Source organism: Castor canadensis, chromosome 1 (assembly GCF_047511655.1).
Source record: "Castor canadensis chromosome 1, mCasCan1.hap1v2, whole genome shotgun sequence".
Classification (NCBI taxonomy): domain Eukaryota; kingdom Metazoa; phylum Chordata; class Mammalia; order Rodentia; family Castoridae; genus Castor; species Castor canadensis.
Window position 1 is genome coordinate 30,936,660 of NC_133386.1, and position 27,442 is coordinate 30,964,101.

General features: G+C 38.9%; 2 pseudogenes; both read right to left on the reverse strand.

Moving 5' to 3' along the window:
- Window positions 1-1,251: 1,251 nt before the first annotated feature.
- On the reverse strand, window positions 1,252-2,301 carry LOC109687522 (trace amine-associated receptor 7a-like; annotated as a pseudogene).
- A 1,898-nt stretch (window positions 2,302-4,199) lies between these two features.
- Window positions 4,200-4,886, reverse strand: LOC109687509 (ribosome biogenesis protein NSA2 homolog pseudogene; annotated as a pseudogene).
- Window positions 4,887-27,442: the final 22,556 nt, after the last annotated feature.

Here is a 27,442-nt window from a genome sequence, read left to right on the forward strand (position 1 = left end):
CCTGGCTGGTCTCAAAACCAAGGGCTCAAGCACACCACCTAAGATACAGAAGCTACTAAAAGTGCAACTATTCAAAATCATGATAATGTTACTATTCATAGTAATTAACTGGCATCCATGGAAAAAAGCAGAGTGCAATTGGCAATCTCAAAAATGTTTTGGTGAATGAGTGAATTTGAATTGCCTTCTCTTGTTAGGGAATGGCTCAAAGGAACGAAGCCATGAAATAGAATAAAATAACAAGACCACAGTTTTGCTGGGCACGTGGACCAATCCTGCCTTAGTAGTTAAAATGTAGTTTATCTGAATGACCCTGTGATCCTCAAGAGAAAAACTTGCACAAAAAAAGCACTATTTTTAATGAAGAAGTATATGGATGAGTGGGAATTTATAGAATAATATTGAATCATACCAAATCCATTATTCTCTCCCACATCTACATCTCCCTAAAGAATGTTACTTATACTTTTATTTAGGACAATTGTATTGTTCCTCTGAAATAACATATTAAAATTCGTGTTCTAAATATCTCTAAGCAACTAGACGGCGTGACTGGGCCTCATTCTCCTTTGTAAGGGGAGGAATATTTAGGGGTAATCTCACTTACTCTCTGATTGTCACGGTGTGGATACCCATTCCATGATTAGTAAATATGTGACTGGGTGTTGTTTTTCATTCCCAGTGCAAATAATCAATCTGATATTATAGTTAATATACACATATTTCTTCATTTATTTTTATGACATTGAAATTATACTTTGGGGCCAAAAATCTGAATGCCACAGTGTAGACTCTCTCTGGCCCCCTCTGAACAGAGAACCATCATCTCTTCACGTTTCTCAGTTATTTTGTACTTTATTAGAAGACACTGCAGAAGAATGAACATACGATATTTCCAGGGATTCACGTATCATAAAGAAATAAACAACATGATTTAGAATTTAAAAGGACTATATAATGTTCCCTTGAATTTTCTCAAAGATACTATAAGAAAAGGATTACTAACCAGAGAAATAGAAGAAAGCTCAGAGAAAACAAATCAGTCCAGGAGCACAGTGATAAATGCTAAGTTGGCATTGGAATCTGTTTTCATTATAACTGGATTTTAATGTGATATTTACCAAAGTAATTTGCACCTGAATTTAATTGTCTGATTCAAAGTTCCAATGTAATTCATTCTTTTACTTTAGGATATCTTACACATGTAGGATCTTTTTTTTTTCCCCCACTGATACGTCCTTATGACTCTTTTCAATTCCCCCAATCTAACACAGGAAACCACTCAGGAAACAAATTTATTGATGAGGAGTTATCTCTCAAGATTTTGCCAGTGACAATCAGTTTGATGGCCTTTCGAAACCAAGGGTAAAAGCAAGGGGTTCATTGCTGAGTTGTAGTAAGCAATCCAAACTAAGATTTCATACACGCGTGGGGGTGTGATGAAACCCAGGAAGGCATCAACTATGGAATCAATGAAGTACGGTAGCCGTGAAATGAAAAATGCCACCACCGCAGTTCCCAGCGTTTGTGCTGCTTTCCTCTCCCTCTTGGCTACTCTGTCTTTGTGGCTGTCTGATGACTTTGCAGTCTTATTGCTCAGACATTCAATTTTTCTAGCCTGTTGTTTGGCGATGAGGAAAATCTTGGAGTAAACAGTTATCATCACAAGAGTGGGAATGAGAAATATTAGGAAATTTACCAAGACCCAACTTTGATTCACCACAATTTGACAGCCCCCCCACACAGGTGAGGGCACTCACCAGTTCCTCCAGCCCAGCTTCATTTGCCCCAGTGTAAAGGAGGGAAAAGCTATAGGTAACGGAAAGGAGCCAGGAGAAGGCGATGCAGGTGGCAGAAGCAGAGGCAGTGAGCCTGGTTGGGTAGATCAGGGAGACAGTGACAGCCATGTATCTGTCGATGGAGAGGAAGCACAAGTGGTAGATGGAAGCACACAAAATGACCCTTCAAAACAAGAGTGAAATTTACAGTAGCTCTCCCCAAAGTACCAGCAGCTCTCCACAGACCTGACCATGCTGAAGGGCATCACTGTCGCTCCCACCAAGAAGTCAGCACAGGCCAGAGAGGCGATGAGGGAGTTGGCTGGAGAACGCAGCTGCTTGAAGTGGAGGATGGAGGTCATCACCAGGAGGTTTCCAAACACTGCCAGCACAGCCCCAAAGCCAAACACTGCATAGAGCAGCAGGCGGGGGCCTGAGGAGTAGGAGGTTTTGACACAGGATCCATTCAGGTTCTTGTAGCACAGTTGGACAGCAGCAGGAGAGGTCAGGTCACCACTCATGATTCTCTGATTTGATTGTTGAGAAAACTGTCATTCTCTGTGACCTAATAGGTTTTTCCAGTTTTTAAAATCCCAAGATACAAAATACGTTAATAATTGCTACCAGAATTTGTCCATTTTCCTTTGTGCCTACAAATCCTTATTCCCATGTTCAGAAACTGATTCATATCCTCATCTCCCTAAATTATTTCCTTCCTAATTCACAAGCAGTCAGCTTTCATTATTATATAAAATGTTGTGTATTTCTCTTTTTAAAATATTTCTCTTCATTACATTATAAAGATTTCTTTATATCTGAGAAGTGTTTGTCCTCAAAAGCACTGGTCTTCTGTGATAAATGCTTGAACACTACCTTTTATTAGTTTTTCCCTAAGGCAAACCCCAAAGCACTCTTTCCCCTTAGGAAGTAGCTTAATGATTCCCAATACCTAAAGCCCCTATGAGTGAATCCCCAAAGTGCCAGGTGAGGCTAGTAAGAAGCTTTTCCTTACCTACTATGTTTATGTGAAAAGCAAGTTTATGTTCTATTGCTGATGACATTTGACCTTCTCATGAACTAGGAATGGAAATAATACCTGTCCTGTCAGACCATAGTTCAGAATTTAAAAGCCATATTTATGTTCTTCTAAATTATTGGAAATTTTGCCTTTTCAGTTTTTATTTTTAATTGCCTTCTGATTTTTCTGAGAACTGTTTACTGATCTCATATTAACTTTCACTAAAACTCTTTCAGATAAGCTTCTTATGCCTTTTAGCATTGACTCATGTTAAAGAAATGAAATGTGTATATTAACTTATTAATTGCATATCTTAATACCTGCAATTTCAATAATTCTGATTTGGAAAAGTATGAGAGTAGAATCCAAGGTGTTCTCATGGAATTAAAGAAGGGAAGTGTAAGTACAGGTAAAAGCATTTGCTTCTTTGGTTTGTTTGTTTTTAATGGGAGCTGTCAAAGAGATATGTGAGAAATAAAATGTAGGGACAATATCAGAATGTGGACATTCTAATATTTGGCTTTATTTTACCTTGAATAATCTTCCTTGTCCTCTTAGATGTCTAAAGCAGGACACTTCATCTGGGTTTGCTTACTTTTTACTTTTTGTGATAAGGCCCCAATGTTGCCCAGGCTGGTCTCAAAATCCTGGAGGCCTCTGCCCCCAGCTTCCATCTTAGTCTTTAATAAGATTATTTCTGATGAATAACTCCTGCACTTTCTCTAAACTTAGGTTCTGAATATTAAGATATAGTTTATATTCAAATATTTATCAATTTAAATTTTTTATACTAGACAATTTTTTTTATACTAGACAATTTAAAACAATATTCACATTCATCACTTTCTCTTCCCTCTTGGTTATTCAGCATGGCATATTGTTTTTTTTTTAATGTTTGCCAATTTTATAGGACAAGAAAAGGTAGTATGTTTTGAATTACATTTATGGAACTGAAGAAGAGAATGAATGTATTTTCACACTGAGAGTAATAATTTATTCATTTTTCTATTTAATTGCAAATTGTCTACTTTATTATTGAAGATATTTTTACTTGGATTTTTCAAGGTTATTTTTACATGACCTTTTAAAATTGTAATTATTAACTCATGTGAATTTTACAAATGGGATTCATTCCCATACATGCCTTGTTCTGACTTCCCTCCACCCTCACTTCTCCCCAACCCACTTGCTGGTTCCTAATAACCCCTCTTCTACTTTCAGGTTTTTTTTTTTTTTTTTTCCATTTTAGTGTTTTTACAACTTGATAAATAGTTCTCTTGATGATTACAAATATGTAAGGCTGTTTGGCAGTACTCAGAACATCACGATAATAGTAATAATGGTTTTCCTGATTGCTTTGTAATTTTCAATAATTATACAGAGTTAATTGTATGAAACTCCTGTTAAACCAATAAGACTGTATTTATGCATCCATCATTTTCACTATTGTTGATGACCTGGGCACATTTCCCCCGAATAACCTTGTCTTCTTGTGTCACAAGGCTCACTCACTCAAGTTCACTTCAGTGACTATAAACTTTGGCAATTAAAACCAAAGTTATATATAGCAGGGAGGAGGGATTCTTTTTTCACATCAAGTATTGGCAGGCTAACAGTAGCTTTTGGATCAGAATGTGTTACATTGTTGAAATGTAGCCCATTGGCCCAATGAATCTTTCATATTTAGATTTTTTTTTCCTAAAGCCATTTCTAAGAAAGCAGACTTTAGCAGGCATCTTTTTCCATACTTTCTTTTTTTTTTCCCCCATATAAATATATTTTTAAAATTCTGTTTCTCCCTGAGCACGACCTTTGGGCTGAGGAACTTCCGATGCCTACTTTCTCTTTTCATTTTTTGGTAAGTACTGAAAAGTATTTACCTCAGGTCAGGACTGCTCTCTCTCCAGCAGGTAGGCAAGTACTGCTGCTTGTAGAGTCCTTTGTCTTTTTTTTTGTTTATTGTTTCTTTTTTCATGCATCTTGATAATCTTTTTCATTTGTATTTCTCAGCAGGGTGTTGTTTATGGTTTATGACAGATCTTAGCCTTCAACCCAATCTGTTTTTTTGCTTGTGTGTTAGGTTGGTTTTGCTTTCTTTGACCATCCATGAGTCTTTCCTTCTTTTTTTTCCCATGGCAATCTAAATAGCATTATAGCATTGAAGCTGTAATTCAATATATTAGTTTTGTGGCGTGGTGACAGATGCAGAGCTACTGGCCTCTGGGATAAGAAGAAGCTTCAGTTTTGGAGTATCAGAGAACTGGGAGCCACCTTTGCAAAGTGCTAAACAGGACAGGTTTTATTTATTTTAGTATCCACCTGTAAGAAAAAACATGATATTTTAATTTTGCTTAGCATTATATTCTCTAGTTCCATCCATTTTCCTGCAAATGACAGGATTTTATTCTTGTATAAGGACAAATAATACCCCATTGTGTTTATATGCTGTATTTTCTTTATCTATTCATGTATTCGAATACCTAGGTTGATTGCATATCTTGGCTCTTGTGAATGGTGCTGCAATAAACATGGATGTGCAGGTGTCTCTTGTATCTTGACTCCATTTCCTTTGGACACATGCCCAGGATTTGGATAGAACTAGCATATGGCAGTTCTGTTCTTTGGTGTTTAAGGATCCTCCATACTGTTTTCCATACCAGCTGTGCTAGTTTGCATTCCTACCAGGAATGTGTAAAGGTTCTTTTTTCTCTACATCCTCCCCAGCATTTTGTTTGTTTGTTTATTTTTGGATTAGGCATTCTAACTAGAGTAGGATGGGATCACATAGTAATTGTGGTATGCATTTCCCTGGTGGCTGAAAGATGTTGAATATTTTTTCACATATTCATTGGCCACTTGTATTTCTTCTTTTGAGAAGTATCTTTTCAGATCACTTACCATTTTTTATTGGATTACCTATTTTTTGGATATTAATCCTCTAACAAATAAATAGCTGGCAAAGATATTCTCCCATTCTGTAGCTGTCTCTTCACTTATTGATTGTTTCCTTCACTATGCATCAGCATTTGAAATTAACTTAGTCCCATCTGTCAATTCTTACTTTTGTTTCCTGTGCTTTTAAAGTCCTACTCAGGAAATCATCACCTGTGCCAGTATCTTGAAGTGTTTCTCCTACACTTTACTCTACTAGTTTCAGAGTTTCTGGCCTTAAATTAAGGTCTTTGACCCATTTTGAATTGATTTTTGTGCCCAGTGGGTCACAGGGATGGAGTTTCAACCTTCTACATGTGTATTCAGTTTTCCCAACACCTAGAACTGTCTTTTCTCTAATAAGTATTTTTTGGCACTTTTGTTAAAAATCCATTAGCTGAAGATATGTGAATTTGAGTCCTCTATTCTGTTCCATTGGCCTATGTGTCTGTTTTTATGCCAACATCACACTGTGTTTGTTACTATGATTCTGTAGTATGTTTTGAAATCTTTAAGGTTTTCTATATATAGAATCATACGATCTGTAAACAGGGGTATTGTAACTTCTTCCCTTGCTACTTGTGTCCCTTTTATTTCTCTTGTCTAATTTTTCTGGCTAAATTTTCTGGTACTGCTTTGAATGAGTGTTAAGAGTAGACACCCTTATCTTGACCCTATTCTTAGAGGAAGCACTTTCAGTTTTTCCATTCAGTATGATTTATCTGAAGATTTGTTATATGTAGCCTTTATTATGTAGAAGCATGATCTTTCTATATTTAATTTATTCAGGGATTTTGTTATGAAGGGATGTTGAATTTTATCAAATGTTTTTTCAGCATCTATTGAGATTTTTTTTTACTCTTGAGTCTATTTGTGTTTTTAATGTTTATTGATTTGTATATTCTGAATCATCCTTGCTTGATAGATTTTTCTATTGTGTAAATTTATGCTGCACATCCTAAGTCTTTAGCTTATTGTCTAGTCTCCTAGTTAAATAAGTGATCAGTGTCCCAAATCTGCAGCCCTTACCTACTTTCTCCTCATAGACACCATTTCCTACTTCCAACCCATTAGATTGGTGTCAAGTCACTGCTGCCTGTTTCCTGCCTGGAAACACTCTGTTTCAAATCCTGAACAGAACATCCTATCTTTTCCTCTTCTTGCAGAATTGGTCCAGATACAGGCTCTGTACCATATCTGTCCCCTCTTCTTTCCAGAAGAAAAAAGCCAAACAGAAAAGATTTCCCTTTCTAGTCTTCTAAATACTTGTGGCCAAAAGAATAGTGACTAATAAACAAAGTAAGTAATGAGGAGGTTGTTTATTGAGAACAGATTTGGACAAAGTGAAAGAGTGGTTCTAGAATCCTAGTGCACGGAAAACCTAGGGGATCTGAAGGAATTTGCAAGCTCCCATTTCCAGTACTGCTTGTACCCTGGACCACAGGCAAATTCTGCCTTTTTGATTTCTGATCTTTTATACTGCTACCTCACCATCCCTTCTGTCCATACAGTCTGTAAGAAGCCAAGTCAGTGCAGTTCATTAGGTGATGTGGTCCTGGGAACAGAAGCTGTCAGGACTCCTCCTCTAACTGTCTCATACCCTTGCTCTTCCTGCTGTGGTGTACACTAGCTTAACATCACTGACGCTTTTTTAGGCCCTCAACGGTATAATTTAAAATGGATGTCCATGTAACCATAAAATTACTTTCCTTGTGGAAAATAATATGTCTGCTGAAGTTGTTAACCTTAGCTATTCCTGACATAGGTACTTACACATAATTATGTTCAAAAGCTATTTGAAAAGAAGTAAATGTCTCATTGGAAATCAATGAGAAAAAAATACTTCAATGATTTGTTTAATTTTCCAAAGATGAACATAAGAAAAAAAGAAAAAAGTTTATTATGCCATCATTGCACTGCAATTTAGTTTCATTATATGAAATACACTTGGATGAGTTCCAAAATGATTTTTATTGAATCATTTTGTATACTATTCCAGAATACAAAATGTGAAAATATAGCAAGTGTTGTTTACACTACTTTTAATAAATTTGTCCAGGTTTATCTTATTACCATTGAGGATTATTTTTAGACATAGAAACTGATTGCAGAAATGCATTTCCAATAATTACTTAAATTTACTTAAGATATAAATATGCTTAGTGACCATGAGTTATGCATCTGTGACCTAAGGTAATTTTCCTACTATATTTATTAAAAATTCTACATGTGAACATCTGTTCCCAGTTAATGGAAGAATAGGTTATATAGACCAATACCCCTACTCAGAAAATCTAGAACAAAAATTAATTTGAAAACCTGCAAAATGCATTTTAGAAATCTTTGAAATATTCGAAAGCTATAAAAGCAGCCAGTAATTATTTAAGATCCAGGAAAATGAAAATTCAGACAGGTGTATTTAAAATATAGGACAACTTTATTTCAAGGAAAAGCATATGAGACGAAGAGTTAAGCAGTGCTTTGACAATCTTATTGAGTGAATGGGAAATATTAGATTTTTAGGTCCTAACAAGAAAGGTACCCACAGTTCATACATACCTCATGCTGTGTTTTTGTTAAACCCTGGAACACTATTCTCTAAGCCTTAGGATAAACTTTTCCTTCAAATGGTCTTAAGCTTTTAAGATGGCACTGAATCAGAATGGGGCAGATTGCTCATTTTCCTAACTACATGAGAGAAGCAAATGCAAATTATGTGTGAGGAAGATCGAATCATCTCAGTACTCAAATTACCAAACCAACATTTCATGTAGAATGTCTCAACCTCAATAATAAATAACCAAGAACAAAAAGAGACAAGACAACACTGAGGAAACCATAAAAGGAATGGACAATTACAAAATATGAATTAAATACCTTTGACCATTTTAATGTAACTGTGCTAACCATAATAAAGACAAGTACTTTTGACTTAGCTGTCAACAAATACAGCTATACTAATTTCTTTGGCCAAGAAATCCTAATTTGCTCAACACTGAGGAATGTTCAAACATGAGTGGGGAATTGTAAGAGGCTCTCAAATTTCTTTTGCTGTAAAGCACTGACTCCTTATTTGGGCACACAAATTAACTAAAACAGGAGAAGCTTGGTGGCACCCCTGCCTCCATTTTGTATCTGTCTTTTTTCTAAGCCATTCTCTTTGCAGTCACTTTACACTCACCTTGGATTCCAGGAAAGACAGATGAGAACATCTTCATTACAAGGGACAGAAACTTCACCCAACAGTAGAACTTCCTTGGATGGACCACTTGCTTGACTCCAGATAACAATCTGGAACCTCTCCCAGAACAAGGACTAAGATAATAGTCAACCAGACCACACCTATGATTGAACTATTTAGCTATGCATGCCTTTTGTTGCCTGCCCCCAGTTCTTTTGTCCACTTAAACCTATAATTCGTGTCTGTACCCCAAAGATGGCCAAAGATAAGCCAAGTGCTTATTCTGCCTCTTTCCATGTCATGTCCTGAGCTGTGTAATAAACCTCCTTTCTCTGCCTTCAAAAAAAAAAAAAAAGAAAAGAAAAAGAAAAATCAAATTTGGAAACATCAGTTGAGAAGTATAAACCATTTTTAAAAATGGAAGTTTTAGATCTGAAAATTATTGCCTCTTGCTACTCAAGGCTCAGAGAATCCAGACATTTGGTAAGTGGAAATCTGCAGATAAGATGTACATAAATTAGACCTGTTTGCTGGAATGCCCCTGTCTCCTGTCTCCCACAGGTCAAAACTGATGACACAGAAAAATTATCTCCTAAAGTTGAGGAGTTCTTTATTTGATTACTTCAACATCACTTGTAAAATGAAGTCCCCACATCACTTGAGTCTGGAAGTGATGTGAGAAGCTGGAGTCTCTGGACAATGGCCAGAGAGAGTGGCATGGCTTGGCACTAATGGTTTTGATGGAGATACTGGTGACTTGCAGTAAGTAGTTAAATATGACACTGAGAATTTGAAGACTCAGAAAAGATGGAACAATGCAGAAGCCTATGGGACAAGGAAAAAATGAAAATGAAAATTGGAAAATATTAATTGAATGATAGCAAAGATGCAATCAATAAAATAAATAAAGTAAAAATTACATATATAGGAGGAAATTTCTGTCCTGGGTTATGATGATTTGCTTGTAGCAAACCATCCCCCTAATATGCAGGGTTGCTTGGGTGGTGAGGTCTTTGTTCTGCTCTTAGATGGAAATCAAGGCGGACTCGAGCAGCAAAGGACAAAAAGGTTTTATTTGCAGAGAAGAGAAAGGAAAGGCCACAATGAGATCAAGCAGTGGGACCCAGAAACTGGTTGTACCCTGGGTCAGTTTGGAAAAAAATTTTTTTTTCATATTTTGATAAATTTTATTTACCCATTTCACAACATAGATATATTTCAAGACTTCATGTTGTACACATTAAATTTATGTGGCTTTCAACAATTGAATTAATTAAAATGTGTACATATGTAGGTATGTATAATGGCTTTATATAATTTTTAACTTACAGAAATAACAGTCTATACCAGGATTTCTCATCCTTGATACTATGGACATTTGGGGCTATATATTAACTTCCTACTTCAGTTGGACCAAATTACCACAGACTTGGTAATTTGAAACTACAGAAATGTATATGCTTTTTGTTCTGGAGATCAGAAGTTTGAAATGAGTCAGAGCTGAAGTTAAGGTGTTGGTGGAGCTGAGTGTTCAGAAGGATCTAGGAGAGAAACTGCCTCCTTAGTCCCACCAGGACCCAGAGGGTGTCCCATTACTTGGCTTATGTCCCCTTATCACAAGGCCTGTTCCTTTATTCCATCCTCATGTTTCCTTCCTTTTTTGGCCTTATTATTCTCCTCCCATAAGGACCCTGCATTTACTCTTACTATGAGGATAATCCCCTCATCTCAAGGCCCTTTACTTACTCATATCTACAAATTCCATTTTGACATAGAAATGTTAAAAAAAATAACTTTAGACACCATAAATTCAATAGAGTTTCAGCAAAAAACAATTCATGAATTGGGGACCACTCAAACAGCACCACTAGCAGTATAAAGCAGCCAGGCTTAATAGTATAAACTGGAAATCAAAGAAAAGAAATCATCTGGTGGCTATAGGTAGGTCTCTGTCTTATTTGGGCATGGTGGGATGAATTGGCCATGATTGGCTAAAACCCAGATAATTTGTTGCAAAAAAATACACATAAGTTTTGGGTTATCTATGTATTAAGTTAGATATAACTAACTCAAAGTTAGGAGCTCAAACTACAGTGATAGACTCAAGCTAATGACCTGCTTATTTACTTCAGCAAAAAGAAATAGTCACAGGTTTTGCAGATTAGGATTGGCATCTTTGGAGGACCATTACCGAGTCTGCCCCAAGCCAGATATTTCTTTGTGATGGACGATACTGACCTGGCCTCTATCCGCTAAATTTCAATAGCACCTCCTACTTCAAATTTCTGCAATCAAAAATGCCTCCGACATGTCTCCTGGAGGACAAATCTATCCCCAGTTGAAAACTACAGAACTAAATGAATAATTGCCTCTTGTGCACTTCATTCTCCATTCTATTTGAAACATCAAAACCAAGTTCATTAATTTTAAGTGCTCTATAACATATTAGGTTAAATATTTCTATACTGTTCAGAGATGCCATGGTTCTTCTTTTTGCTCTATCTTATAAATTTTCAAATCATTTTACATTTTATGAATGGAATCTATGAAAATGTTTTGATTTGTTTTTGTAAAGGAATTAGAGAGTTAAAGTCAGTTGGCAATATCATCAGTTCTTCCACCCAGTAACATCCAGTAGCTGTCCATTTATTTAGGTCTTCGTGTGTCTGCTTCAATAAAGTTGAGAGAGCTTCTCCATGAACGTCTCTAGGATCCTTTATACATTTGCTCCTAGGTATCTTAATGTTAGGCTAACCTTGATATTTTACCTTATTTTTTTAATTCTATTTTATTTTTACTGTATTATTGTACTGGGGGTACATTGTGACATTTATAAAATACAATATATCTTAGTTAAATTCACCCCTTCCATAATTCTCCTTTGTCTGCTCACCCCCCTTTAAATTTGATATTTTATACTGTGTTTTCTAACTGTCCCTTTTGTATAGGAATGGTGTTCTTGTGTGTACATGATATTGTACCCAGCATCCTTGCTCAGCTTCCTGACTAGTTCAAATAGGTTGTAGATACATACGGATTTTTCTAGAATGGCAATATTACTATCTGTAAATAATGATGTTGTTTCTTCCTTCCCTGTTCTTATGCTTTTGTCTTCTCAAAGTATCTAGGATATCCAGGACTATACTGAAGAGAGCAATCAATAGTGGAATCCTTATTCCTATTCTTGCCTTTGAAAATAAGTGGCTTTTGTCATGGAAATTGGGTTTTATGGCTTTTTTTATTGCCCAAGGGCAGAGATACTTTATGGATAGATGTTGAAGGAGAAGAGTCTCCCTGGTGTGGACAGATGTTTCTTGGAAAGGAGAAGGAGTGTTTTCCCCCTGGCTAATTGACACCTTTTGGGAATATGCAGACCTCACACAGTCCACATCTCCCTTCAAGTCTGCCCTCTCAGTGATTGTCCTAACTGCTGTTAGGAATAGGGATGATGAAGTCTATTTAATGACTGCTTCCTGCTGAAAGCAGGTGACGAAGGGGCCCGCAGCATCAGGGCTGATGACAAGAAGGGTTATCGAGGGGACCACGATAGTAAGTTATTTTCATCTCCATAAGGGGCATCTGTAGTTTGATGATTTCTAGGCTGGGCAAGAGGAAACAAACTTGACAAGTAAGTTTAAAATGCAAGGCCCAAACACAAGTAAGACAATAATGGCAACTATAGGCCCCAGACAGGGTAGGAACCATGTCTTAGAGAGGTGCCAGGGTTTTATTTGATCATATACCTCTGTGGATATCTGAATTTTGAGGGACTGTTCTCAGAGCCACTTAGCCTGTTGGAAAATATAGTCTGTACATTCTTCTACAATGCCTGAAGTGTTTATATATGCGCAACAGGAAGTATTGGTGATGGCAATACCCCTCCTTGTTTAACCAAAAGAAAATCTAGGACTATGCAGTGGTCCATGACCATATAGGCAAGTGATGACAGTCTTTTGCATGTCCTTAATGGCAAGGCCTATCTGGTCTGAGGTGCTCTCTACTACTTTGGTTAGGTTTTTTGCAGTTATGTGATTGGCAACCACCCTGCAGCTTATTCCAGCTAGGACTGCAATCAGTGCTGTTGTCCCTAAAGCTATTAGAGCAACCTCTCTTTTATCCCTTTGGGAAGTTGTTTGTGTTCACTGCAAAAATTCAGTCTGTTGTAGAATGGTATTATTCCAAAAAGAGATATGTTTAGGATTAGGTATGACAAATGTCTAATTTCCTCAAGTATGGCTGGGTGTAGACATGGCAGCCCCCATGCCTGGTACTTTTTCTGTGACCTTCCCACAGAGAGATATCCTTCCTCGAGGCATAAAACACCTTGGGTGTTGTTAGCCTGGGCCTGAGAGGTGTCTCCTGGAAACAGGTAGTCGGAGACATTAAGGCTGCTGGTGAAAGATGGAGGCACAGGGAGTGGCAAGGTAGAGTTATCCATTTCTTTAACCCTCTTGTATATTTCGTTAAGATACATTTGTGATGGCCAGTAGCAACTATGTAGTAAGATTTTTTTACAAGTGAGGTTTAAGGATTTGGTCAGATTGGAGACAAGGTTCTCCTTAGAAGCACCAGCCTTAAGCACATTGGCCCATAAAAGTGGGACCCTTAGAGTTATTCATACAGCACCTGCTGGCTTTCAGATGACAGTCACCTTTAAAGGTGGTGAAGTCAAATATGTCCTTTCTTTGGGGTGTAGGCCCTAGGCCCTCTATTGATGAATGACAAACTGGTGTATAGCAGTACACAACAGAAACGTTAAACATCCAAATTTTTGTTTGAGAGATGAACCCAAGCCAAGAGTAAGACAAAGTAGGTTGGTTCTTTGTTTCTTCCATGAGACCCCTGTAAGAGGAACCATGGCATAGGAGAAGTTATCTGGCCTGAATATCAAAGAAGGGAAAGGACCCTGAGTAAAATTTAATAAGACTCATGCTGGCAGGGGAGTGGCTGTCGGTCTCTCATAGCAAACCCAAGAGTCCTTTAGTGGGGATTTTGGAAGGGCAAATGCTCCAGAGAGGTTTAAAAACCCATTGGTCTTCCGTGAAGGGCTGTAGCTCTTCCCATACAGAGGTACTAGCATACCCAGAAGACCAAGCCCCATAGCAATATAGTTAGCAAATAAAAGGAACATGCCAATGCTACCTTTTGGGATCTAGTCCAATTAGAAGGTGCTGTAGTGGCTAGTCCCATTCCCAAAGTAATTACAAACAGAATGACTAGAATGATTAGGTCTAAACAGAATGACTAGGAGGTATTGGAGGTTTGGATCAAGAAGACTCATGGAGGTGACTTATCTGTATCTGTAGGTGTTTTCTTTTCCAACAGCAGTTTTAATCCATCCAAAGGTTCACATAAGAAAATCAGGCTCTGATTTTGGGTCTGAAGATGGAGATGCAGTGTTCACAGGAGGATTCCAGCCCTTGACTCTTGAGTGATGGATCCAAGAATTCAGGCCAGCCACTTGCACTGCTGTTAGGGTAGACAGAATAACTGGATATGGCCTCTGCCAAGGAGGGGTGTTTAAGACTTGGGCTGGATTTGGAGACATTTTTAGTAATAGGTCACCAGGGCAAAAGAAAGGGGCTCCCTTTATATCCTCCCTGGGGTGGCTTGCTTGATCTCTGAGAGTGTTGGAATATACAAGGTGAATGACACGGGGGATTAACTGAGTTGTTTCTTGATCAAGAAGAAGGTCATTGTTTAGGAAGGGCCCGCCATATAGATATTCAAAAGGGGTCAGTTCCTGCTTGCCTGTGGTGTTTCTGAGCCTAATGGGAGCAATAGGGAGGATCTTGGTCCAGGGGGAGTGGGTTTCTTGGGCCAATTTAGCAGGTGTCTTTTTAAAAGTTTATTTGCTGTTTTCTATTTTTCAGATGATCGGGGATGCCAGGCACAGTGAAGATAATATTCTATGTCTACTGCTCTAGAGGGTCTCTGAGTTACTTCTGCCTTAAATGCAGATCTATTATCACTTTGGAGGCTTTTGGGGAGACCGAAGTGAGGGATTATTTCTGTGATTATAACTTGGACCATCTCCCTAACACGTTGTATACTGCAAGGAAAGCCCTCACCCATCCAGTGAACATGTCCACCAATACTAATAATAGTTTTGATTTTGGTCCCCTGGCATATGTGTAAAGTCTAATTGCCAGTCTTCCTGGGATAGGACCCATAGGACCCCTGCCTCTGTGCCCTTGGCACTTGGAGTCTTTATTATTGGGATTTTTGGCACGTTTCACATCAATGTACAACTTGTTGGACAGTGTCCCTTAATTTAGTACCCACAAACATTTTGTTGACCAAAACCAAAGTATTATCTAGGTCCAGTGATAAAGTTGGTGGAGGGTCTTAAGAATTTTCCATTGGTGTGTCTCAAGGAGCCATAGCTTCCCTTCAGGGAACACCCACCGGCCCTAGTGATCCAACCGGTACCCTTGGTTTGAGACTCGTTTAGTTTCTTCTGATCCGTATTGTGGTCTCCCTGGGGGAAAGGAGAGTCCCCTTCCAGAGGAGAGGGCCAGCTGTATATTTCTGCATGACTGTCTGTTTAGCTGCTTCGTCAGCTACTTTTTTTCCCTTTGCTATCTTATCTTCCTCTTTGTGGCCTCTACAATGCATCACTGAGACCTCTTTAGGCAATAGAACAGCATCTAGGAGGGTTAGTGTGTTGCAAGCATAGCTTATGGGAGATCCCATTGTAGTTAACATTCCCCTTTCTTTCCAGATGGCTGCATGAGCATGCAGGATCAGGAAGGCATACTTAGAATCTGTATAGATGTTAACTGTCTGTTCTTTTGACAGTTTTAGGGCTTCTGTTAGGGTCACTAATTCTGCCAATTGAGCACTTGTATCAGGAGGAAGAGGACCTGATTTGAGGATGCCAAATTCTGACACAACTAAAACCCTGCATTTCTGACACCGTTTTTGACAAAGGAGCTGCCATCAGTGTAAAATTCCAGATCTGGGTTTTTTAAAGGTTTATCAGTCAAGTCAGGTTGGGCAGCATAATTCTCGATAAGTACTTCCTCACTTTAGTGTTCAGGATTTCCCTCTGAACCTGGTAGAAAGGATGCAGGGTTTAGGCTCTGACAGGTCCTTAAAGTTATTTATGTCCCTTCCAGCAGCTGGGCATCATATTTAAGTAGGCTGTTGGACAGTCAAAGTCCTCCTTTTGAGTTTAAAATTCCCCTAGGTTGTGTAGGGTGTAAACTGTCAAGGTCTGGTTTAGGACAACTTTTTGTGCTTCAGGACTAGAAGGCTAACTGCAGCAACTGGTCAAAGACATCCTGGCCATCCTTTGGCTACCTGATCCAATTCTTTACTTAATTAGCCCACTGGCTGGGGAGTGATGCCCTGGAGCTGAGTCATCATTCCCACGGCCAGTCCTCCTTTTTCACAGACATGTGGTTGAAATTTGTCCTGTACCAGGAGACCCAGGACTGGAGCTGTCATAAGGGCCTTTTTTAACTGGTGGGATGCACTTTCTGACTTGTCATCCCATTCAATAAAAGGCTGGGATTCTTCTGTGCTTCCTTAAGGATCTGATAGAAGGGCCTGGCTGGATCTGCACATCCTGGGATCCAAATTCTATAGTATCTTGTCACCCCCAAAAAGGCCCTCAATTGTTTTACAGTAGAAAAAAACATCAGGATTGGATAGATCCTATCATCTCCTAAAGCCCTCATTTATTTCTCCAGGAGAAGATGTAAATATTTAACCCTATGCTGACACAATTGGGTTTTTCTTTAGAGATTTTATAATCTCTATCTGCTAGGAAGTTTAGTAAAGATTCAGTGGCTCACAAAATGACAGGCTCACTTGGTCCAGAGGAGGAAGTCATCTACATATAGTAGTAGAGTAACTTGTGGATATTGCCATTCTGTCAACTCTTGGGTTAGAGCCAACCAAGAGATGGGGGCTGTCTCTAAATCCCTGGGGAAGGACAGTCCGGGTTACATGTCCATACTTTCATGTGAAATCATCAAAGGCAAATATATGTTGACTTTTAGGGTGTAAGGGAATGCAAAAGAAGACATCCTTTAAGTCCAGGACAGAGTAGTAAGCAGTACCTGGGGAGGGGGGTGTATTTAGGCTAGAAGCACATAGGGATTTGGAACAACAGGGTGTTTCATTGATCAGATGGAGATCTTGGACTAGCCTCCATTTCTTAGGAGCATTCTAACAGTAATGCTAATAGCAGTCCCTGTCTCTTTAAGTCTTTGATTATGGGAATTAGCCCCTCCTTAACTTCCAGTCTTAAAGGATATTGTTTTTGATGGGGAAACTGAGAGAGATCCTTAAGATGATTTAGGACTGGGACAGCCATTCATGCCTATCCTACATATGTCCATCCTTCCATACCATGGGGTCTACTTCTTCCTCTATTAGGGGCAAGCAAAAGCATTCCCTTCTGGATAAATGGAGCTGGACTCCTAGTTTAGATAGAGGGTCTTGCCCTAGGAGAGGAGTAGGGGGTTCTGGGACAATTAAAAAGGAGTGACAGAAGTGGAAATTGCCCCAGGATCAGGCTAGAGGCTGAGTGAAATAACGTTCTAAGGGCTGGCCTGATATGCACTGAACAGTAATTTCCTTGGAGAACCTGGGACCAGGAGAGAAATGAATAGCTGAAATGCTGGCTCCAGTACTGATAAGGAGGCTGACCTTGTGCTTTTCAATAGTATCACCTGGGGCTCCTCTGTTTTTATGGTGGTCACAGGAGCCTGGATGAGAGGCCCTAGAACCCATCATTGGATGGGAGGCTCTGGCCTCGGTTTCCTTGGAAACTAAGGAAAGCATGCCTTCCAGTGATTTCCCCCAGTAGATAGGGCAGGGTCCTGGAGGTGGCTTCCTCCAGGACCACTCCCTCCTAAAATGGCCTGCCTGTCCATATTGAAAGCATGTCCTCGGGTTTGGACTGGGCCCCAGGGGAACATCACAGAATACTGTAATCAGATCCTCCTGCCATTTATCCTTTCTCTTTTCCTTTTCCAGGTCCTGTTTTTATCTTTTTCTAAGTCCCTATTATAGTATACAGATATGGCTGCACAGACCAATTGGTCTAGATCTCTGCTCCCTTCAGCCACCAGGTTTTTTTTTTCATTTATTAATATGTGCATACATTGTTTGGCCCATCTCTCCCTGCTGGCCCCAGCCCCCTCCCTCTTCCCCCGACCCCCCCCTCACTTCCAGGCAGAACATATTCTGCCCTTTTCTCCAATTTTTTTGAAGAGAAAACATAAGAGATAATAAGAAAGACATATCATTTTTGCTAGCTTGAGATAAAGATAGGTATACAGAGAGATTCCTAGCATTGCTTCCATGCACATGTGTATTACACATCGTTCATCTCTACCAGACTTCTTCACTACTTTCCGGTCACCTTCCATAGTGACCTCTGTCAGTTTAAGATTATTTTTTTCTCTCCTCTACAGTGGGCACATAAAACACTTTCAAGTTTTGAGTTTTCTACCTTTCCTATTCCTCCTGTACACATTCTTAGTGTGTGATCCAAGTCCGATAATATTACTGCATTTGTTTTAGGTCTAAAGTCTGCATATCAGGGAGAACATATGATTTTTGGCCTTCTGAGCCTGGCTAACTTCGCTTAAGATGATATTCTCCAGTTCCATCCATTTACTTGCAAATGACAAAATTTCATTCTTCTTTGTGAAGAATTCCATTGTATATAAATACCACATTTTCTTAATACATTTGTCAGTAGTGGGGTATCTTGGCTATTTCCATAACTTGGCTGTTGTGAGTAGCACTGCAATAAACATGGGTGTGCAGGTGCCTTTGGAATAACCTGAGTCACATTCCTTTGGGTATATCCCCAGGAGTTGTATTGCTGGATCATATGGCAGATCTATGTTTAGTTTTTTAAGAAGCCTCCATATTGTTTTCCAAAATGGTTGTACTAGCTTACATCCCCACCAGTAGTGTATGAGAGTTTCTTTTTCCCCACATCCTCGCCAACATTTGTTGTTGGTGGATGATAGCTATTCTAACAGGAGTGAGGTGGAATCTTAGTGTGGTTTTGATTTGCATTTCCTTTATGGCCGGTGATGGTGAGCATTTTTCATGTGTTTTTAGCCATTTGGATTTCTTCCTTTGAAAAAGTTCTGTTTAGTTCAGTCGCCCACTTCTTTACTGGTTCATTGATTTTGTGGGAGTTTAGTTTTTTGAGCTCCCTGTATATTCTGGTTATCAGTCCTTTGTCTGATATATAGCCAGCAAATATTTTCTCCCGCTCTGTGGGTAGTCTCTTCAGTTTAGAAACCATTTCTTTTGAAGTGCAGAAGCTTTTTAATTTCATGTAGTCCCATTTGTCCATATTTTCTCTTAGTTGCTGGGCTGCTGGAGTTCTATTGAGGAATTCCTTGCCTACACCTACTGCATCCAGAGTATTCCCTGCTCTTTCTTATACTGACTTCAGAGTTTTGGGTTGGATATTAATGTCTTTAATCCATCTTGAGTTGAAACTAGTACAGGGTGATAGACATGGATCTAGTTTCAGCTTTCTGCAGGCAGATAACCACTTTTCCCAGCAGCATTTGTTGAGGAGGCTTTCTATTCTCCATTGTATATTGTTGACACCTTTGTCAAAAATAAGGTGGGCATAGCTGTGTGGATTCATGTCTGGGTCCTCTATTCTGTTCCACTTGCCTATGAAGATCTGTTTTTGTGTCAGTACCAGCTGTTTTTATTGCTATGGCTCTGTAATATAGTTTGAAGTCAGGTATTGTGATACCTCCAGCATTGCTCTTTTTGCTAAATATTACCTTTGTTTACTCCTGCTGGGATTGCAGAGGTCCTTAACTTGAAAGGGGTCAGGGCAGAAATGAACAAGACAAGACAAGACACATATCGAGAGGGCCAGCAAGCTGATAACCAACTGGCAGAATTTTATTTTTCTCAGCCAGCTTTATGCAAAAAAGGAAGAAACTTAAACATTAAAAACACTCTGACCTAATTACAACCTTTCTATGTATTCCACCCTGCATTTTTACTGTCAGTATCCTTGACTAAGTATAAACTTCTTTTTAGTCAAGGGAACCCATTTAGCATTCCTTTCCACTGTCATAGAGGCATGGTGCACCTGCAGATTCCGACCTTGTCAGAATGCTGCTAGCCACAGTGACCTTGTCAGACTGTGGCTTTTGGTTCCCAACATACTCCTAGGTGTTTGATTTTTTTTTTTTGAGGCTATTGTAAGTGGAATTGTTTTCATATATTCTTTCTCAATTTGTTCATTGTAGGTGTATAGAAAAGCTAATGATTTTTGTAAGTTGATTTTTTTATCCTGCCACATTGTTGAAGCTGTTTATGGTGTCTAGAAGTTTTGAGGTAGAGTTTTTTGGGTCTTTGAGGTATAGGATCATGTCATCTGCAAATAGGGATACTTTGACAGTTTCTTTACCTATTTGTATCCCTTTTATTTCTTCTTCTTGCCTAGTTGCTCTAGCTAGCAATTCCAGGACTATGCTGAATAGGAGTGGGGAGAGTAGGCACCCTTGTCTCATTCCTGCTTTTAGGGAAAATGGTTTCAGTTTTTCTCCACTAAGTATGATGTTGGCTATAGGTTTGTCATATATAGCCTTTATAATGTTGAGATACATTCCTTCTATTCCTAGTTTTCTTAGAGCTTTTATCATGAAGTGGTGTTGAATCTTATCAATGGCTTTTTCTGCATCTATTGAGATGATCAGGGATTCCAAGATGGCGGCTAGAGGTAGGAAGCAGAAAGCGAGCCTCCTATAGTGAAATCTTGGAGAGACATTGGAGACACACTTTGCAGGCATAATCACTGAGAAAAGGCATAACTTTGACCCCTCTACACCTCCAGCTGGTGCAGAGAATCTCCACTTCATGTTAAACAGAGAAATGAGGAGGGCCCCCGGGGCCGCCAGTGGCCAGCACCCATACGGCTTGGGAAGATGCAGACCAGGTGAGCTTTGTGGTACCGCGGTACTCCCACAGACAAGCCTGGGCCAGAGCAGCATAGCCCCCTGGACAGACTGACGTCCACCCAGGGAAAAAAAGAGAAACTGAGTAATAAGCAATAAGAACAGTTAAGACACGCTGGAAAGAGGGTGGGGCACCCTGAGCGCTGAAGACTGGGGGAAGGGAATCCTTCCTGGGACTGTAAATAAACAAGCCGGGCAGGCTGGAGAGCCTCTGGCGGGAGCGGGGCGCACACCCAGCAACCAGGAGCGGGGAAGCTTGTGAGAGTGGAGGAGGGAGGAAAACTCCACAGGAGAGGAGGGAAGACCCACTTCCCACGTGAACTGTAAACAAACATGGCGGCCAGCAGGAGCAGCAGCACCGCCCAGTAAGCAGGAGCAGGAAAGCTTCTGAAAGTGGCAGTGGGAGGAAAACTTCAGAGGAGAGGGGGGGAAGACCCACCTCCCACATGAACTGTAAATAAACACGCAGGCCTGACAACGCAGGGGCAGTGTCACCTTTCCCAGTGCTTGGAAAGGGGAAAGCCTGTAGCAGAGGCTCCCGCACAGGAGAACTCTGAACAAACAAAGCCTGTGGGACCAGGTGAGTGCTAGCTCACCCCAGAGATCTGCATAAATAACGCCGCCAGCTACAGCAGGCAGGCAAGCCACAGTTGCAGATACCACTCTCAGAACTGTCTCCAGATGCTTTTTTTTCTTTTTCTCCCTACCTTTGATGAGAGAACAACCGAATTACACCTGCAAGCCAAAAAACTTACTGAAACTGTATTGCATTTGAACTTGGGACACTTGGTGGAGCTTGTGTGTGTGTGTGTGTGTGTGTGTAGTTTTGTTCTACTTTATGCATCCCCTTTGATGAGACAACTACAGAACAACATCTGAGGCACCAACTCCAGGACTGGAGATTGAGATGGACACCCAAATTATTAAGACTGAAACTGCATTGCATATAAACTTGGAAGTTTTTTGGTTTTTTTTTTTTTTACTTTTCTATTTTCCATTTTATTTTAATTCATTTTCATATATAGATATTTCTTTCATTTACTTATTTTTTATTTTTTTATCTTTGATTTTCAATCCTCCCTCTGTCTCTCTAATGTCTGTTCAGCTTACTGTCGATTAGTACACTAACACTCCCTCTTTATACCTTTGAAACTCTCTTGTCTGATACCTTGTTCTGCTTTCTCCCTCTTGTCTGTATATTTGTTTTCCCCTTTTCTTTAACTTCTTGCTTTCCATCTCAGCTCATCCTTCCATCCTAAATATTACCATTGTTATTATTACAAGCTAGAAAATACTTAATTGCACACAGTACAGGGACAGTAACAACACCAAAGACAATGACGGGAAGACAGAAAAAACAGGGAAACCAGTTTCCCCACAGCAAAAAATTAGTAGAGGAACCAGAGGGGAATGAAGAGAACAGAAACTCAGATCCAGACTCCAACAAAATGAAGATAAACTATGCCAAAGGACCCAATGAAGCCCACAAGAATAATTTAAAAGAAGACATACTACAAGTACTCAATGAGAATTTTATAGAGATGATACTGGATAGGGTCAACCAAAATGTACAGGAGACACTCAAGAAATTCCAAGACAACAAAAATAGAGAATTTGAAAAAGCAAAAGAAGAAATAAGGGAAACCATAGAAGCACTGTATAAACACCAAAGTGAAAGAGAAAACACAATGACTAAACGGATAAATGAACTCAGGACAAAAATAGACAACATTAAAGAGGAAAACTGCCAGGATATGGAAAACCTCAGAAAAAAGCATGAAACAGAACTGCAAAACAAAACAGAAGGCCAATCCAGCAGAATAGAACAAACAGAAGACAGAATCTCAGAACTTGAAGATGAAATGGTAATTAAAGGAAAAACTGAAGAACTATTAATTAAACAACTCAAGATCTGTGAAAAGAAAATGCAAGAACTCACTGACTCCATCAAAAGACCAAACTTGAGAATCATGGGCATCGAAGAAGGAGAAGAGGTGCAAGCGAAGGGAATGCATAATATATTCAACAAAATAATAATGGAAAATTTCCCAAATCTAGAGAAAGATATTCCCATACAAATGCAAGAGGCTTCCAGGACACCAAACAGACCAGATCAAAATAGAACTACTCCACGACATATTATCATTAAAACAACAAGTTCAGAAACTAAGGAAAGAATATTGAAGGCTGTAAGAGAGAAAAAACAAGTAACATACAAAGGTAAACCCATCAAAATCACAGCAGACTTCTCAACAGAAACATTAAAAGCAAGAAGAGCATGGGGTGAGATCTTCTGGGCACTGAATGAAAATAACTTCAACCCTAGAATACTCTACCCAGCAAAGCTATCATTCAAAATAGATGGAGCAATAAAAGTCTTCCATGATAAGCAGAAACTAAAACAATATGTGACCACAAAGCCACCATTACAAAAGATTCTGCAAGGGATCTTGCACACAGAAAGTGACACCCAACTTAACCATGAAAAGGCAGGCAGCACCAAACCACAGGATAAGAAAAAGCAAGACAGTAGAGAGTAACATCAAGTTAGGTACACACAATCAAACCTTCAAACAACTAAGACAACTAAATGGCAGGAATCGCCACATATCTATCAGTACTAACGCTTAATGTTAATGGACTTAATTCACCCATCAAAAGACACCGTTTGACAAAATGGATTAAAAAAGAAGATCCGACAATTTGTTACTTACAGGAGACTCATCTCACCGACAGAAATAAGCATATGCTTAGGATGAAAGGCTGGAAGAAGATTTACCCAGCCAATGGCCCCCGAAAACAGGCAGGAGTAGCAATACTTATCTCTGACAAAGTAGACTTCAAACCTACATTGATCAAATGAGATAAAGAAGGACATTCCATACTAATAAAAGGGGAAATAGACCAAAAGGAAGTAATAATCATCAATCTGTATGCACCCAATGTCAACGCACCCAATTTCATCAAACATACCCTGAAAGACCTAAAAGCATATGTAAACGCCAACACAGTGGTTGTGGGAGACTTTAACACTCCATTATCATCAATAGATAGGTCATCCAAACAAAAAATCAATAAAGAAATCCAAGATCTAAAATATGCAATAGATCAAGTGGACCTAGAAGATGTCTACAGAACATTTCATCCAACCTCTACACAATATACATTCTTCTCAGCAGCCCATGGAACCTTCTCCAAAATAGGTCATATCCTAGGGCACAAAGCAAGCCTCAGAAAATACAAGAAAATAGAAATAATACCGTGCATACTATCTGACCACAATGCAGTCAAAGTAGAACTCAACAACAAAAGTAAAGACAAAAAACATGCAAACAGCTGGAAACTAAATAACTCATTACTGAATGAAGAATGGATCATTGATACAATAAAAGAGGAAATTAAAAAGTTCCTGGAAGTCAATGAAAATGAAAACACAACCTACCAGAACCTATGGGACACAGCTAAGGCAGTCTTGAGAGGAAAGTTTACAGCCATGAGTGCATATATTAAAAAGATTGAAAGATCCCAAATCAGTGACCTAATGATACATCTCAAACTCCTAGAAAAACAAGAACAAGCAAATCCCAAAACAAATAGAAGGAGAGAAATAATAAAAATAAGAGCTGAAATCAATGAAATAGAAACCAAAAAAACCATACAAAGAATTAATGAAACAAAAAGTTGGTTCTTTGAAAAAATAAACAAGATCGATAGACCCCTGGCAAACCTGACTAAAATGAGGAGAGAAAAAACCCAAATCAGTAGAATTAGGAATGCAAAAGGGGAGATAACAACAAACACCATGGAAGTCCAGGAAATCATCAGAGACTACTTTCAGAACCTATATTCAAATAAATTTGAAAATCTAAAAGAAATGGACAGATTTCTAGATACATATGATCATCCAAAACTGAACCAAGAGGAAATTAATCACCTATAACACAAATTGAAATTGAAGCAGCAATCAAGAGTCTCCCCAAAAAGAAAAGTCCAGGACCTGATGGATTCTCTGCTGAATTCTATCAGACCTTTAAAGAAGAACTGATACCAACCCTCCTTAAACTGTTCCACGAAATAGAAAGGGAAGGAAAACTGCCAAACACATTTTATGAAGCCAGTATTACTCTTATCCCAAAACCAGGCAAAGACACCTCCAAAAAGGAGAACTATAGGCCAATCTCCTTAATGAACATTGACGCAAAAATCCTCAACGAAATAATGGCAAACCGAATTCAACAACACATCAAAAAGATTATTCACCATAACCAAGTAGGCTTCATCCCAGGGATGCAGGGGTGGTTCAACATACGAAAATCAATAAACGTAATAAACCACATTAACAGAAGCAAAGACAAAAACCATTTGATCATCTCAATAGATGCAGAAAAAGCCTTTGATAAGATCCAACATCATTTCATGATAAAAGCTCTAAGAAAACTAGGAATAGAAGGAAAGTACCTCAACATTATAAAAGCTATATATGACAAACCTTCAGCCAGCATTATACTTAACAGAGAAAAACTGAAACCATTCCCTCTAAAATCAGGAACTAGACAAGGATGCCCACTATCTCCACTCCTATTCAACATAGTACTGGAATTCCTAGCCAGAGCAATTAGGCAAGAAGAAGGAATAAAAGGAACACAAATAGGTAAAGAAACTGTCAAAATATCCCTATTTGCAGACGACATGATCCTATACCTTAAAGACCCAAAAAACTCTACTCAGAAGCTTCTAGACATCATCAATAGCTATAGCAAGGTAGCAGGATATAAAATCAACATAGAAAAATCATTAGCATTTTTATACACTAACAATGAGCAAACTGAAAAGGAATGTATGAAAACAATTCCATTTACAGTAGCCTCAAATAAAATCAAATACCTAGGTGTAAACCTAACAAAAGATGTGAAAGACCTCTACAAGGAAAACTATACACTTCTGAAGAAAGAGATTGAGGAAGACTATTGAAAGTGGAGAGATCTCCCATGCTCATGGATTGGTAGAATCAACATAGTAAAAATGTCAATACTCCCCAAAGTAATCTACATGTTTAATGCAATTCCCATCAAAATTCCAATGACATTCATTAAAGAGATTGAAAAATCTACTGTTAAATTTATATGGAAACACAAGAGGCCACGAATAGCCAAGGCAATACTCAGTCAAAAGAACAATGCAGGAGGTATCACAATACCTGACTTCAAACTATATTACAAAGCAATAACAATAAAAACAGCATGGTACTGGCACAAAAACAGACATGAAGACCAGTGGAACAGAATGGAGGACCCAGATATGAAGCCACACAACTATAACCAACTTATCTTTGACAAAGGAGCTAAAAATATACGATGGAGAAATAGCAGCCTCTTCAACAAAAACTGCTGGGAAAACTGGTTAGCAGTCTGCAAAAAACTGAAACTAGATCCATGTATATCACCCTATACCAAGATTAACTCAAAATGGATCAAGGATCTTAATATCAGACCCCAAACTCTTAAGTTGATACAGGAAAGAGTAGGAAATACTCTGGAGTTAGTAGGTATAGGTAAGAATTTTCTCAATGGAACCCCAGCAGCACAGCAACTAAGAGATAGCATAGATAAATGGGACCTCATAAAACTAAAAAGCTTCTGTTCATCAAAAGAAATGGTCTCTAAACTGAAGAGAACACCCACAGAGTGGGAGAAAATATTTGCCAACTATACATCAGACAAAGGACTGATAACCAGAATATACAGGGAACTTAAAAAACTAAATTCTCCCAAAACTAATGAACCAATAAAGAAATGGGCAAGTGAACTAAACAGAACTTTCTCAAAAGAAGAAATTCAAATGGCCAAAAAACACATGAAAAAGTGCTCACCATCTCTAGCAATAAAGGAAATGCAAATTAAAACCACGCTAAGATTCCACCTCACCCCTGTTAGAATAGCCATCATCAGCAACACCACCACCAACAGGTGTTGGCGAGGATGCGGGGAAAAAGGAACCCTCTTACATTGTTGGTGGGAATGTAGACTAGTACAACCACTCTGGAAAAAAATTTGGAGGCTTCTTAAAATGCTAGACATGGATCTACCATTTGATCCAGTAATACCACTCTTGGGGATATACCCAAAAGACTGTGACACAGGTTACTCCAGAGGCACCTGCACATCCATGTTTATTGCGGCACTATTCACAATAGCCAAGTTATGGAAACAGCCAAGATGTCCCAGCACTGTCGAATGGATTAAGAAAATGTGTTATCTATACACAATGGAATTTTATGCAGCCATGAAGAAGAACGAAATGTTATCATTCGCTGGTAAATGGATGGAATTGGAGAACATCATTCTGAGTGAGGTTAGCCTGGCTCAAAAAACCAAAAATCGTATGTTCTCCCTCATATGTGGACATTAGATCAAGGGCAAACACAACAAGGGGATTGGACTATGAGCACATGATAAAAGCGAGAGCATACAAGGGAGGGGTGAGGATAGGTAAGACACCTAAAAAACTAGCTAGCATTTGTTGCCCTTAATGCAGAGAAACTAAAGCAGATACCTTAAAGCAACTGAGG